The sequence below is a fragment of the Narcine bancroftii genome, chromosome 2, assembly GCF_036971445.1.
Source record: "Narcine bancroftii isolate sNarBan1 chromosome 2, sNarBan1.hap1, whole genome shotgun sequence".
Lineage (NCBI taxonomy): Eukaryota > Metazoa > Chordata > Chondrichthyes > Torpediniformes > Narcinidae > Narcine > Narcine bancroftii.
In genome coordinates, this window is record NC_091470.1 from 326,745,120 (window position 1) to 326,761,867 (window position 16,748).

At 42.6% G+C, this 16,748-nt stretch overlaps 1 protein-coding gene across 2 annotated transcripts in view; it reads right to left on the minus strand.

The window, feature by feature from the left end:
* Window positions 1-16,748, minus strand: part of cnbd1 (cyclic nucleotide binding domain containing 1) — a 163,500-nt gene that overhangs the window by 92,517 nt on the left and 54,235 nt on the right. The window lies entirely within an intron of this gene.

The following is a 16,748-nucleotide window of genomic DNA, read 5'->3' on the forward strand; positions in this document are numbered from 1 at the left end:
AGCCTGCATTCACCATTACAGCTGGCAGCTTGTTCCACATTCCCACCACTCTCTGTGAAGAGGTTCACCCTAAAGTTCCTCCTAAATTTTTCCCCTTTCAACCTTAACCCATGTCCTCTAGTTTTTATCTCACCTACCTTCAGTGGAAAAAAAGCCTACCTAGATTGACTCTGTCTATCCCCCTCATCATTTTAAATACCTCTATCAAATTTCCCCTCATTCTTCTACATTCCAGGGAATAAAGTTCTAACTTGTTAAACCTTTTCCTGTAACTCAGTTCCTGAAGTCCCAGGAACATCTGAGTAAATCTTCTCTGCACTCTTTCTATCTTATTGATATCTTTCCTCTGGTTAGGTGGCGAAAACTGCACACAATACTCCAAATTTGGCCTCACCAATGTCTTATAAAACTTTACTATAACATCCCAACTCCTATACTCAATACTCTGATTTATGAAGGCCAAGATGCCAAATGCTCTCTTTGAAACCCTATCCACCTGTGATGTCATTTTCAGGGAATTAGGTATCTGTATTCCTAGGTCCCTCTGTTTTTCCACACTCTTCAGTGCCAACGTGTACGTCCTTTCTTGGCTTGTCCTTCTAAAGTGCAACACCTCACAATTGTCTGCATTAAATTTTATCTGCCATTTTTTCAGCCTATTTTTCCAGTCTGGTCAAGATCCCTCTGCAAGCTTTGAAAACCTTCTTCACTGTCCACAATGCCTTCAATCATAGTGTCATCTGCAAACTTGCTGATCCAATTTACCACATTATCACCCAGATCATTGATATTGATGACAAATAATAATGGTCCCTGATGCCCACTACTAGTCACAGATCTCCTATATGAGAAACATTCATCCACCACCACTCTCTGGCTTCTTCTGTCCAGCCATATTCAAATCAAGTTATTACTTCACCATGAAAACCGAGCGTCTGAACCTTCCTGATTAATCTCCCATGTAGGACTTTGTCAAATGCCTTGTCAAAGTACATGGACAACATTCACAGCCATTTCCTTTATCAACTTTCCTGGTAACCCCCTCAAAAAACTCTATAAGATTGGTAAACATAAACATAAACAAAGCCAAGTTGACTATACCTAATCAGTCCTTGGCTATCCAAACATATGTACATCCAATCTCTTAGAGCACCTTCCAATAATTTACCTAGTACTGACATCAGGCTCACTGGTCTTAAAAGAGGTTTACCTTGTAATGTCTCATCCTTCTTCCCTCCAAAGAGATGAGCTCAAGCTCAACTAATCTTGCCTCACCAGATACATTCTCCAATCCAGGCAACATCCTGGAACGCTGTGGGAAGTGCTGAGCTTGCACATACACCTTCTCCTTCACCACCATTTGCGGCCCCAAACAGTCTTTCCAAGAGAAGCAACACCTCACTTGTGAACTTGTCATCTACTGCATCCAATGCTCCTGCTGTGGACTCCTCTACATCGGAGAGACTGAACACAGACTGGGTAATCACTTTGCTGATCACCTCGGCACCATCTGCCACAATTGTGGAAATTTCCTAGTAGCAACCCATTTCAATTCCCATCCCCATTCCCATGCAGACGTGTCTGTCCATGGTCTCATGCAATGTCAGATTGAGACCACCTCCAGATTGGAGGAGAAACATCTCTTATTTACGTCTGGGAACCATTCAATCCGATGCCATTACATCGACTTCTCCTGTTTCCGTTGCCTTCCTCCTTTCCATCCCTATTTCTTCACACCTCTAGTTCTGTCTCTCTTTCCTATTCCTTCTGAAACCTTCCCTCTAGCTATGAATTCACAGAGCCACCCGCCCATATCAATTCTCATCTTCCCTCTGTTGTCCTCCTGTCCATGTCCAATTATCACCTTTTGTCTGTTCATCTGTGCTCCTCCCCCAATCCTTTATTTCCTTCTCACCATCCTTTTAATTCAAGCACCTGTCTGCTTTTCACTCATACTTTGAAAAAGGGCTCAGGCCTTATATAACATCTGTTATGTATCTTTACCTCCTATTGATGCTGAGAGGCCTGTTGAGTTCCACCGGCATTTCTGTGTTTTTACTGCAATCACAGCATCTGCAGATATTCGTGTTCCACAACATCCTGGTAAATTTCCTCTGTACCACTATAGCTTCCACCCTGCCTTAGGGTTTACCTTCCAAAATGCATTATTTTACACTTATTTGGATTGAACTCCATCTGCCACTTTTCTGCTCAACTCTGCATTCTGTCAATATACTTTTGTAACCTCCAACAACCTTTGTGTCATGCAAATTTACTGACCCATTCCACTATTTCTTCATCCAGGTCATTAATAAAAATCATAAAGAGGTATCCCAAAACAGATCCATGGATATGAGTCCACTAGTCACTGACCTCCAGGCAGAATACATTCCATCCATTACTACCCTCTGCTTTTTGCAGGCAAGCCAATTCTGAATCCACACAGCTAAGGTTCCATGGATCCCATGCTTCATGACTTTCTGAATGAGTCTACCATGGGGAACCTGCCAAATGCCTTACTAAAATCCATATACACCATATCTACCACCCTACCTTCATCAATTTATTTTGTATTTTCCTCATAAAACTCCATTAGGCTCATGAGGGCAATACCTACCCCTCACAAAGCCAGTCAAATCTGAAAAGACTATACTTCTCTAAAATCCTAAGAATTCTGTCCAATAGTTTGGCCACCACTGACCCTGGTATATAATTCCCAGGATTTTCCCTATTACCTTTTTTAAAAATAAGGAAACTACATTTGCCATATTCCAATCTTCTGATACCTCCCCTCTGGCCAGGTAGGACACGAAGATCATTGCCAATACCTCCCAGTCTCTTCCTTTGCTTCCTGTGGTAACCTAGGGTATATCTCGTCCGGTCCCAGGGACTTATTATTCCTATTGTTGTCATTGTCACATTTAAAATGCGTCCTATAAAATAGGAATTTTCAGTCTTTATTCCTTTATGATCATTGTTTGTACATTTTCATAGACACTAAAGTCCATGTATTTTTCATCTATATGGTGATTTTCCAATGTACTCCATAAGATTATACAGGAGCAGAATTAGGCCATACATCTCATCAAGTTTGCTCTGCCATTCAAATCACAGCTGATGTATTTTCTTTATTTATTGGGATTAATCATTCAAAGAATAGCATTACTGGTTATTCCTGTGAGCCCATGGTTTACTGCATGAAACCTATCAGTGATCAACCTCATTATCAACCACTCAAATTATTGCTGACAGACAGGCTTTTCCTTGGCCTGCTCTCTCTCCCAATTTCCAAGCTTTATTATGTTTGTTACTTTTCCCAAATTTAAAATTCCTGTAAGCAATAAACCAGACCATCATATTCATTGCCTCTGGTACTTTGAAGAATGTTTCACAGCAGATGTAGCAAGATAAAGACAAAAATGTTTCTTGCATCAAAATCAAGCACAAAACCTTTTTATCCATCTACAAACTCCATATCAGGCCAAAACCGTGGAAACATCCATTTTCAGTTAAGTGGTATGAGATATATCTATCCATAAAGATGCATTATTATGAGTACTGACTTCTTAGCTAGCAAAATAATTGCACAACTAACTCATATCCAGGCTTACTCTACTCTCTCAGTAATAGCTTTAGAAGTATATTAGTTGACACAGTTTGCAATTGGCAACATTTATTCATATAATCTAGTTTTTATTTTAAACAATTTTCTATTTATAGTCCTCCACTTCATGTTTATCTGGAGCTTCTAAGGTGCCAGCCTCTTTGATTTTGCTCTAAACTCCCAGTATCTAATCTAAGCTACTTGAATGTTCTTCTAAATATATTTTGTTTTTTTTAAATTGGACCTTTTCTATCAGTGGAATATACTTAATTTGAAGCTTCTGCTAAGCTCCCCGATTGTCCTTCAATAGTCTATATTGATGAGAAAAAAAATTCAAAGTATTATCATTTGATTGTGTGGAATTAAATATGAAAGCCCAATAAAAAGCCATTGTGCCATATTGTAACCATTCATCACAGATCTATGCTGGAGATGTTGCAGCATAAATAAAACATTCTACAGGATAAGGTAATACTGATACTCTCCATTTGTTCCAATATATTTTTGAATTTGTATAATACACAAGTTCCTCTCTTGCACTCTCAAATGTCCCATCTGATCATGTCACTTTAAATGTATCTTCTTCATTAATCTGGACTGCATTCAAATGATCTGTAGGTGATGAGATCTACGCAATTCTCCAGAAATTGGATATATGAATGCTTTTATCTCTGTGTTAGCAAGGAACTAAACTAGTACAAACCATGGCAGAGACCAGCGAGAGGCTCAGAGGCTGAAGGACCCACACAGGCAGAGGGCTGTTGGCAACTTGTGGGCAAAGGACCCACGCACCCCTCAGGCTGCTGGAGACTGGCTCATGGTAACAAAGTATTGGAATAGGGATTTGAGAGGATGCTGAGGGAAGAAGGGCTTTTCAAGAGTTTTGAGCACTGAAAACTTCCTGATCGTACCAGAGGTTTCGGCCAAGAGCTTGGGCTATCAATGGTTTGAACTGGAGCCTGTGCAGCTGCAGGAGTGTTGGAGGCAAATCCACAGACATCTGGTGCCATTGAAGGGACTATTTTGCTTCATTTTCTCCTAATTAGGGACTCCAAGCAATGCTAATGGCAACTCTTTGTTTGCCTAACAGCAGACATAATGTATCAGGTCTATTAATTTTTAACATATTATTACTTGACAATAAAAAGAACCTTTGAATATGTGTAAATACAGCTTTTGTTTCCTCACTTTGTTTGAATGCCTAGTAAAATGTCATCTATATGGCTGAACTTCCTTCTTCTGAACATTAGTATGCACACATAATTTAATTTCAAATGATATTTTAAAAAATGCTGGAAACTCAGCATATCGTGCACATCAAGCAAAAATACATATATTTTAAAGACAAAGATCTTTCATAGAACATGGGAAGTGAAAAATTAAGTAAAGTTCAAAAGAGGGTGGGGGGGGGGAATAAAGCTGAGAAAGTATCATTGAGAGAAAAGCTGCAAAGAGAAAAGTAATCTCAGGAACTCTGGACACCCCCTCAGGGATATTGACTTCATCCTATCCCAATCACTGCATTACAAAAAATAAAACAAGACATGAACTTTCTCATTTTCACATTTCTAATGAAGGAGCTTCAACCTAAAATGCTAATTTTTTTTCCATGGAAGCGGTCTGATCTACTGAATGTTTACAGTATTTTCTGTTTTTTTTAAATTTCAGAATAGCAGCACATGTATTTTTGCTTTACAATTTTTAGTTCAATCACAACTAAAAGTATGTGCAAGAGATTGCAAACCTTCCCAGTATTATTGGCGTTCCTCAACGTGTCACTACTCTCTTCAAAGAACTGGCTAATCACGTTACCTAAAACATTCAATCTTTGCCTGCAAAATAGAAAGTCCTGTAATTGAGTGTGTGTGCATTTGGATGTGTACACCTGCACATCTATCAGACATATGCGTAAATGTGGGAAAGCAGCTGGAATAATGGAAGGTATATTCCAGAGACAAAAATAGAACATTAGAACATTACAGCAGAGAAACAGGCCTCCTTTGCCCTTCTAGTCTATGCCAAAGTATTTTTATCACCTAGTCCCACTAACCTGCACCCAGTCCATAGCCCTCCATACCTCTCCCATTCATGTACCTGTCCATATTCCTCTTAATTGTTAAAATTGAGATTGCATTCACCATTTCAGCTGGTAGCTCATTCCACACCCATACCATTCTCTGTGTGAAGAAGTTCGCCCTAAACTTTTTCCCTTTCACTCTTAACCCATGTCTTCTGGTTTGTATCTCACCTAATGTGGTGGAACTGCTATGTAATTGTTAGTACTGTCTAATACGAATGTGTTGCATGGGCTGGCCCACCTCTGTATCTATGACTCCTCCCTTTAGAACTCCCATTAAGGTGGTCACGTCCAAACCCCTCCCTCAGTACCTGCCTTGGAACCGGGCCAGCAACATGTGAGACATGCTTGCAATTTATGATGATTAAAGCCTATTAATCATGACTTCTGGTCTGGTCTGACATGAGTTAATGATAGTGTATCAATTAAATCACCATACTTTCATGCCACGGCCAAGGCAATATGAACGGATAAACTGGACACTGACCCTAAAGCTCCGAAGGCCTCCATAAAATTCGACCAGTGTCTGCACTGCCTCAACGCCTTCATGAGATGAAACGCCGTGCAAAGAATATAAACAGGACCTGTTCTTTGCACAGGTCGGCCATCGGGTTTTTCAAATGATCAGAGACTGCAATAATTACACAGCTGCTATGGAGCTCCAACAGAAACAGTATCAGATCCCAACGAATGTCATCAATGCCAGATATCTTCTGGGCTATTACAGACAAGCACCTGCTGAGTCTGTGGACGACGAGTATGTGTGGATCCTGTGCGAGCTGGGGCGAGCCTGATGCTGCACAAAGGTTTCTGCCACCGTCCACTCAGTTAAACTGACCGAGAGCATGTTTAGCCGGCTTCGAGTCAGATCACATTCGCCAGAGACTCCAGATAATGACGATGAGAGCCAGCAGGTAGTCGTGGACTTGGGCAAATCGTTTGAAACAGCGCAGCAAAATATGGAGGTCTTCTCCTCTGGCAATGTGGTTGCCATGTGTGGAGTATGGGTGCTGCCATCTTTGGAAGTGGGATCCCAAGTTGCCGCCGTTAAGCACTCGAAGTGCCATTTCTGCAGCCACACTAAGCATCCATGTAGGAAATGCCTGGCCAGAGACACGACTTGTTCTGGCTACAGGAAGAACACTATGAAAGGGTGGGTAGGTCCAAACCCTCCTCCATCAGCGCCGGGTGCAGGCATTAGCCGTCGCCATCTTGAACCACACCTCTTCCAGTCCGGCGGAAGCGGCTCAGCGGGACAACGGGGTCGACAACCTTGGGGAGCACCACTTCTGGCATCACTTCCGGCAGTGAGGCAAACACCGCATGCATGGTATGGGGGCTGCCATCTTGGAGGGTGCCACCAAGCCAGTACGGTAGCAGCAAATTGGACAGCGACCAAATGTTGACCTCCATTACTTTGGCCCAGAACAACCTGCACCAGCTAGCCAGGTCCATGATGGACATTGAGGTAAACGGTCACGTTACAAACTGTCTGTTCGATACCAAGTGCATGGAGAGCTTCATGCACCTGGCCACACACAGCACTACTCCCTTGCGGTGACTCCAGCTAAGTGCAAGGTCTTTTTGGCCTCCAGATCCCACTCGACCGAAATCCAAGGCAGCTGAACTGTGACATTAACCATGTGTGGTATTAAATACAAAACCTTTAAATTCCTCATTATGCCACAGCTCTGTGCACCGGTCATATTAGAATTGGACTTTCAGTGCCAATTAAAGAGTGTCCTAATGGAATATGATGCATCTCACCCCTCAGTCATGGTCTGCAATTACCAAATTTTAAACAACCCATTCTCTTCTCTGAACACGGCCAATCGGCAACCCGAAATTCATCCATTGTACCCTCCGGGTCCCACCACCATCCCTATCGTGAACTTCACCCCCGACTGCAAACCTGTCACCGGCAAAAGCAGGCAATGTAGCCCTGGGGATAGAGCCTTCATTAGAGCAGAAGTTAAGTGATGCCTGGCTGAAGGGATTATAGAACTAGCACCAGTCCATGAAGGGCACAAGTGGTAGTGGCAAAGAACGGGGGAAGCACCGCATGGTTGTAGACTACAGTCAGACCATCAATTGATTCACCCAATGGATGCCTACCCCTCCCTCGCATAGTCGATATGGTGAATGAGATCGCCCAATACTGGGTTTTCTCAACCACAGATCTTAAGTCAGTATAGCACCAGCTCCCAATTTGCCTGGAACATAGCCAATACACAGCATTTGAGGCTGGGTTCCCTTTGGGGTCACCAATGGGGTTTTTATCTTCCAGAAGGAAAAAGACCGGATGATAAATGACCATGTGTTAAAGGTCACATTCCCCTATCTGGACAATGTGATCATCTGCGGCCATGACCAGCAGAACCATGACGCCAACCTATAGAAATTTCTCCAGACTGCTAAAAAGCTCAGCTTCACACATAACCAGAATAAATGCATGTTCAGCACTTGATATCTGGCTTTACTCAGTTGTGGTGGAGAATGGAGTCACTGGGAATTACCCTGACCATATGTGCTCCCTGCTGGAACTCCCGCTGCCCCACAGCCTCAAGGCCCTGAAAAGGTGCTTGCTTTTTTTCTCCTATTACACCCAGTGGGTCCCTAATTACGCAGATAAGGTCTGCCCCATGGTGAAAATAACCACCTTCTCTCTGTTGGCAGAAGCCCAAACAACTTTCATATGCAACAAGGACAACATCACCAAGGCAGTGATGCACAGAGTGGACAAATCCATTCCATTCCAGGTGGAGAGTGATACATCCGATTTTGTCCTAGCAGCCATGCTTAACCAGATGGGCAGGCCTGTGGCATTCTTTTAGTGCACCCTCCAGGGTCCTGAACTCTGGCACTCAGCCATTGAGAAGGAGCCCCAGGCCATAGTGGAAGCAGTGCGCCACTGGAGCTACTATCTGGCCGGTAAATCATTCACCCTGCTGACTGACCAATGTGCAACCATTTTTATGTTTAATAATAAATAGTGTAGAAAAATCAAGAATGACAAGATCCTGAGGTGGAGAATTGATCTATCCATCTACGAGATCTTGTATCGGTCAAGGATGCTCAATGAACTCCCCGATGCACTGTCCCAGGGGACGTGTACCAATGCGGAGACAGACCGTCTCCAAGCCATGCACAACGACCTCTGCCACCCTGGAGTCAGCAAGCTCTACCACTTGGTTAGAGCTCGCAACCTCCCTTACCCGGTTGAGGACATCAGGGAATTGATCTGGAGCTGCCCTGTCTCACCTGATTAAAGCCACCCATACTTTTGAACATCTGAGTTTCGACTTCAAGGGCACCCTCCCCTCCACCAACCAGAACATGTACTTTCTCAATGTCGGCAATGAATACTCACATTTTCCATTCATCATCCCCTGCCTGGACATGACCATGGCCATGGTCATCAAGTCATTGAGCAACCTATTCACTCTGTTTGGATACTCCTGCTTTATTCATAGTGACCGGGGGTCCTCCTTTATGAGTGAGAGCTGCGCCTGTACCTTCTTCTTTCTTTGGCTTGGCTTCGCGGACGAAGATTTATGGAGGGGGTAAATGTCCACGTCAGCTGCAGGCTCGTTTGTGGCTGACAAGTCCGATGTGGGACAGGCAGACACGGTTGCAGGGGAAAATTGGTTGGTTGGGGTTGGGTGTTGGGTTTTTCCTCCTTTGCCTTTTGTCAGTGAGGTGGGCTCTGCGGTCTTCTTCAAAGGAGGTTGCTGCCCGCCAAACTATGAGGCGCCAAGATGCACGGTTTGAGGCAATATCAGCCCACTGGTGGTGGTCAATGTGGCAGGCACCAAGAGATTTCTTTAGGCAGTCCTTGTACCTTTTCTTTGGTGCACCTCTGTCACGGTGGCCAGTGGAGAGCTCGCCATATAACACGATCTTGGGAAGGCGATGGTCCTCCATTCTGGAGACGTGACCCACCCAGCACAGCTGGATCTTCAGCAGCGTGGACTCGATGCTGTCGACCTCTGCCATCTCGAGTACTTCGACGTTAGGGATGAAAGCGCTCCAATGAATGTTGAGGATGGAGCGGAGACAACGCTGGTGGAAGCGTTCTAGGAGCCGTAGGTGATGCCGGTAGAGGACCCATGATTCGGAGCCGAACAGGAGTGTGGGTATGACAACGGCTCTGTATACGCTTATCTTTGTGAGGTTTTTCAGTTGGTTGTTTTTCCAGACTCTTTTGTGTAGTCTTCCAAAGGCACTATTTGCCTTGGCGAGTCTGTTGTCTATCTCGTTGTCGATCCTTGCATCTGATGAAATGGTGCAGCCGAGATAGGTAAACTGGTTGATGTTTTGAGTTTTGTGTGCCCGATGGAGATGTGGGGGGGCTGGTAGTCATGGTGGGGAGCTGACTGATGGAGGACCTCAGTTTTCTTCAGGCTGACTTCCAGGCCAAACATTTTGGCAGTTTCCGCAAAACAGGACGTCAAGCGCTGAAGAGCTGGCTCTGAATGGGCAACTAAAGCGGCATCGTCTGCAAAGAGTAGTTCACGGACAAGTTTCTCTTGTGTCTTGGTGTGAGCTTGCAGGCGCCTCAGATTGAAGAGACTGCCATCCGTGCGGTACCGGATGTAAACAGCATCTTCATTGTTGAGGTCTTTCATGGCTTGGTTCAGCATCATGCTGAAGAACATTGAAAAGAGGGTTGGTGCGAGAACACAGACTTGCTTCACGCCATTGTTAATGGAGAAGGGTTCAGAGAGCTCATTGCTGTATCTGACCCGACCTTGTTGGTTTTCGCCTGAACCTACTGGCCAAGGATATAGCCACAAGTAGGACCACCAGCTACAACCCCCAAGGGAATGGCCAGGTGGAAAGGGAGAGCGCCACCATTTGGAGGGCAGTCATCATAGCCCTCAGGTCAAAAGGCTTGTCCATTTCTCAGTAGCAAGAGGCCTATCAGAGGTGCTCCATACTACCAGGTCCCTCCTCTGTACTACTACAAATGCTACCCAGCATGAAAGGCTGTTTTCCTTTCTCAGGAAGTCAGTGCCAGGAACTACACTGCCATTCTGGCTAATGACCCAAGGGCTTGTTCTGTTCTGGAGACACATCAGGACCCATAAGACAGATCCCCTGATTGAGAAGGTCCATCTCCTCCACTTGAACCCCCAGTAAGTTTACATGGAGTACCAGGATGGGCAGAAAAACATTGTTTCTGTTCAGAACCTGGCGCATACAGGAGCCCCCGTGACCAACCTTCCCACCACCCCCCCCCCCCCATAATTACTGGTGACACAATCGCGTACCTGGCCCATCAATGGCACCTGGTGCCCCGCCCCAACCACAGACCAAACAACCCACACCCTCCTCAATCCAATTCACCCTTTTCAGCCACCAAACACCCAACCTGTCACACACACCACCGGTCAGGACCCAACAGCTGAACCATAGCTGGAACTACAATGGTCACAACAACAAACAAGATTACCGGACAGACTGAACCTGTCATGATCTTTGATCCACTTCACCCTGCCAGACTCGGTTTTAAATAAAAGGGATGAATGTGGTAGAACCACTGTCTAATACAAATGTATTGTATGGGCTGGCCTGCCCCTGTACCTGTGACTCCTCCCCTCAGAATTCCCATAAACCCCTCCCTCAGTACCTCCCTTGGAACCAGGCCAGCAACAAATGCGACATGCTTGCAGTTTATGGTGATTAAAGCCTATTAATCACGACTTTTGGTCTGGTCTACTCTCAGTAGAAAAGGCCTATCTATATTTACTCTATCCCCCCTCATAATTTTAAATACTGTGCCTCTATCAAATTTCTTCTCATTCTTCTATGCTCCAGGGAATAAAGTCCTAACCTGTTTAACCTTTAACTCAGTTCCTGAAGTCCAGGAAACACCTTGTAAATCTTCTCTGCCCTCTTTCTATCTCATTAATATCTTTCCTGTAGTTAGGTAACTAAAACTGCACATAATGCTTCAAATTTGGCCTCACCAATGTCTTATACAACTTTAACATAACATCCTAACTCCTGTACTCAATACTTTGATTTATGAAGGCCAATATACTAAAAGCTCTCTTTGCTACTTCACAAATACCTAGCATCTGAACCTTCCTCATAGAGAAGGGGAATGTTAATAAAGCTGAAACAGAAAATTGTAAATATGTTGAAACTGCACATCCCATTATGATTGAGTTTATGATACTTTTCATATTAGCCTCTGTGCTCTGCTGATACACACAACCTATCTTTATCCTTTAAGGCTTTGATATGCTTTCATGCTTTCTATAATATGGACCAACCAGTATTTTGTTAAAAAAAAGGTTCAGTGCAATTTCCTTGCTCTTGTAATCTAACTCCTTGATTAGTAATCCAATTTCTGTAAATTTGTGATCCTTGTCCTTGACTTGCCATTCTGAAAGGTTTGCCTATATACTCTCCCAGGTCTCTCTGTTCTTGCATGCGTTCAAGTTTTAGTATTTATTTAATATTTCCATTCCTCATAAATCCTTCATTTTGATAAGCAAACTAAAAGCAAGATATTTCAAATGCTGGTGAGACAGTAACTGTGGAAATGCTGCCTGACCTGCTCAGTGTACATGCAGCTTTATTTCATATGGTAGCTTTCGATTCTTCTCAGCTTTAAATTTCATAGGCCTTTCCATCTGACTTAATTTTCCTAAAGTATGATACTATTATTGTTATTGGTTATTGCATTTTCAAAGTTCCATGTCACCTGCAAGTTCTGAAATGATTCATTTATTTCAAAAGAAACAGTTGCCATAATACAGAACACATGCTTATGCTTCCCTCTAGCTCAGAAAACAACTTATCAACATTCCTCTCTGCTTTTTGATCCTGACATTTTTTGAAAAAATGCTATCACTGCAAATTTAATCCCATGGACCTTACTTTTGGCATCAGCTCTATTAGTTGCCCATTTATCACACACCTTTTAAAATGCACATCAAATAATGTTGAATGGTTCACTCTTGTCAACCATTTCCATGACCTCAAAAAATTATTTCAAGTTAAACAAGATTTGTCTTCAATAGATCTTTCCAAACCTGCATTTGTACAATTAATATTGGCCTGAGATGTAGCACAGTAACAGGCCCTTCTGGCCCACAAGTCTGTGTCACCTAAATATACCCATGTGACCAATTAACCTATGAAGCCTGTACATCTTTGAAATGTGAAAGGAAACTGGAGCACCCAGAGGAAACCCATGCAGACATGGGGAGAACATACAAACTCCTTACAGACAGAACCAGATTCGAACCCAGGACACTGGCAATGTAATAGCATTGTGCTGACCACTCACTAATCATGGGGCCCATTATTGTCTCTTAATATTGCCGGGCACTGAAGTCAAGTTCAAATTTATTTATCATCTGATTGCACCAGTACAACTTGATGAAACAGTGTTCTTTAGTCCACAGTATAAAACAGTGCAAACACACATACAAACACAATGCTCATACAAACAAATACAGGACACATATTTCAAATAAACATCATTAATGAATAGTGCAGTTTTGGAAAGGTGATTTAGCAGCTCATCAGTCATTCAGCAGTCTCACTGCCCATGGGATAAAGCTGTGTCTCAGCATGCTGGATCTGGCTCTAATACTTCTGTATCCCTTTCCCGATAGGAGTGGTTGGAAGATGCTGGGCGCAGGATGAACCCTCGTCAAACAATGTTCCAGGAAATCAGGTTGATGGTTGGTGGGCTTGGTGGTGGTGGTGGTTAGTGCTTCTATGGTCTTGTCGCTTAACCTTCAATCCAATGCTCTACACCAAACATACCACACTCTGCTGCACCAGGCCATGATGTTCTCAACAGAGCATCTGTAGAAAGTAGCCCTTAGCCTCAGCCACCTCAGCCTCTAATGAAGTGCAGTCGCTGTTGCACCTTTCTAACAAGTGAGGAAATGCTGTGTGTCCAGGATAGGTCACTTCTTAAGTGAACTCCAAGGAACTAGGTGCTCTCTACACTCTCCACTATGAAGCTATTAATGTGTAGTGGAGGGTGATCGTCCTGGACTTCCTGAAGTCAACAATTATCTTCTTTGTCTTGTGCACCATTTCAGGAAATTTTGCACCTCTTCTCTGTAGTGTGACTCATTGCTGTTGTTAACGCAACCGATGAAGTTGTCCAAACAGTAACTGCCATCATACTTTCATCAATAACACTGGATATACACAGCCTCACTTGAATGCCAAAAATATAAATTTTCTTGTTGGGGTGCTGTCTAATTCTGCTGACAATCAAGTTGCAAGATCATCCTTTAAATGTCAATTCCAGTTCATTAAAATGTTAGGCCTCATGCCAGCAGAGGCCAAGAAACATTGCATGCATGCCTCACATCAAGAGTCAAAAGGGCTCTTTTTATAGATCAAGAATCAATTCCAGATTTTATGCATTGTACTTCAATTATTGTGCATTGTACCCATTATTTAATTAACAACATAAATGGGTTTGTATAATGGATGGAATCTTCAGTTTGCTCCAATCCTATTAAATGAGTCCCACAGCAGTCCCATCATAGAGTCATGCAGTGTGGAAACAGGCCCTTTGGCCCAATCTTCTCACGCCAACCAAATTGTCTCCCCCTCACTGTATGCCCAAGTTTTCTACTCTGATTCCCCTACTTTGGGCAAAAGATTCTCTGCTTTCACCTGATCTACTCTTCTCATGATTTTGTATATGTCCATGAGATCACCTTTTATCGTCTGCACTCAAAGGAATAAAGCCCTAGCCTGCATAAACTCTCTGTACAGCACAGCCATCTTGAGTCCTGGCAGCATTCTCATAAATCTTCTCTGCACCCTCTCCAGCTTGAAAACATAATTCCTATAGCATTGTGACCAAAACGAAACACAATACTCCAATAAAGCCTCTCCAATGTCTTATACAATGTGTTGAAAGCATTTTTGACCACCCTATATTCCTGTGACACCACTTTTCAAGGTACTGTGTATCTGTACTCCTAGATTTCTCTGTGCTATAACTCTACCATTCACCATGTCAGTCATATAACCATATAACCATTTACGGAGACCCATGTTAGATCTCCAAAATGCAAGATCTACATTTTTTTAAATTAAATTCCTTTGTTCACCTGCTCAACTGATCAAGAACCTGCTGCAATCTTTGGCAACCATCTTTACCATCTATAATACCAGACACTTTAGTGTCATCTGCAAACTGCCAATCACACGATGCACATTTTCATCTAAATTATTAATTTAGATGTCAATTGACAATGAGCTCAGCTCCAAACCTGTGGTGCACCACCTCCTCACTTGTCACTGGTGTCCAATCCAAAAAAAAACCAACCTTCCACTATCACCCTCTGCTTACTTGCATAAAGCCAATTTTCTATCCATTCTGCTACCTCAACTTGGATGTCATAAAATCTAACCTTCTAGAGAAGGAAAAAAATTAATTATATTTGTCCATCCAACTGTCTGAATATCTTCTCCCTCAGAATACTCTGTAGTAACTTACCAAGTACAGATCTTCACAGGCCTGTAGTTCCCAGCCTTTCTTAAATAAAGGCACATTTGTCACATTCCAGTCTTCTGGCACCTCACCTGTACTTAATGATGCCAAGGTGCTGCAATTTCCTTTCTAGATTCCTAGATTTGTTGGATATATTTATCCTGCACAGGAGATTTGTCTACATTTCAAATGCATCAGGACCTTCAGCATTCAATATTACTAAATGATCTCAAGACACTACAAATAACTGCCCCAAGTTCCCTAGTCCTCGCGTCTTTCACCACAGTAAAAACTTAATGAAGACCTTTTCCATCTCCTGTGGCACTACACAAAGTTGACCATATTGATTACAGAGGGATCATACTTTTTTCTGTGGTTACCCTTTTTCCCTTTATGTACTTAAATCTCCTGGGATTAAGCTTAATGTTGACACCTTTTTGCCTTCCTAATTTCCTTTTTTAGCTTGCTCCTCAGTTCCAGGAACTCCTCCAGGTATTCACTGGATCCCAGCTGTTTATACTTTCCTCAAGCCTCCTTACACTTGAAGAGACCCTAAATTTCCCTCATTCCCTGCACTTCCCTACATTTGTATGTCTGATCCTTCACTATTACAGGATCACACATGTCCTGGACTCAACACACTTTTTAAAACATTCCATTTTACCTTACGTTCCTCTCTTTTCAAACAAACTGTTCTCATTACCGGTAATTCGAGTTAGTTCTTGTCTTATACCTTCAAAGTCAGCCTTGCCTCAATTCCAAATTTGAACTTGTCTCTCACTATATCTTAATCTTAATAGAACAAGAATGATTGGGCCTTAAAGGATCATCCAAAAACACTTTATCCAATTACCCTTTCCAATTTCCTAATACTACATCAAATGTTGTCCTCTGCCTTGTGGAGCCCTCTACATATTGCCATCATTAGAACTTTACCCAATTAATATATATAGTTAAATAATTTCATCAGTCTATACTGACTTTAAACTCAGGTTAAAAAAAGAAATAACAATCAACAAATCTACTATAATAACCGTCCTCTCATTTAATTAAAAAATATTATTGTCTATTATTGTCTGTGAAACATTTTGATATTTTAATATTGTAAAGTTTGTATTTAGCTTTTTTTTGTAATTTAGGATATTCCTAGTTTTATCCCATGATACTTATGATCTTGTTGATGAACTTAAAGGTATCATGAGAAACAATATACAAAATGCTGGCCAACAGTCAATAGACAGTCAACATTTCGGACCAAAACTCTTCATCAGGACTGGGAAGGAAGAAAACTTAAGGTGGAATAAAAGGTTGGGAGTAAGAGGAGGAGCTCAAGCTGACAGCTAAGAGGCAAATACAGGTGGGAAAGGGAAGAAGGTGGGTTGGGTTAGATGGAAGGAATGGGAAAAAAGAAGCTCAGAGGTGATATAAGGAAGAGGCAGATAACTAAAGAAGATGCACACTGATAGGAGAGGACAGGAGATCGAGGATTGAAGGGAAGAAGCTTGGAAACTAGAGGAAAGAAGGTGTGGGTTACAGACAGGTCAAGAGAATGGGAGAGTGGAAGGAGAAAGAAGAGTATG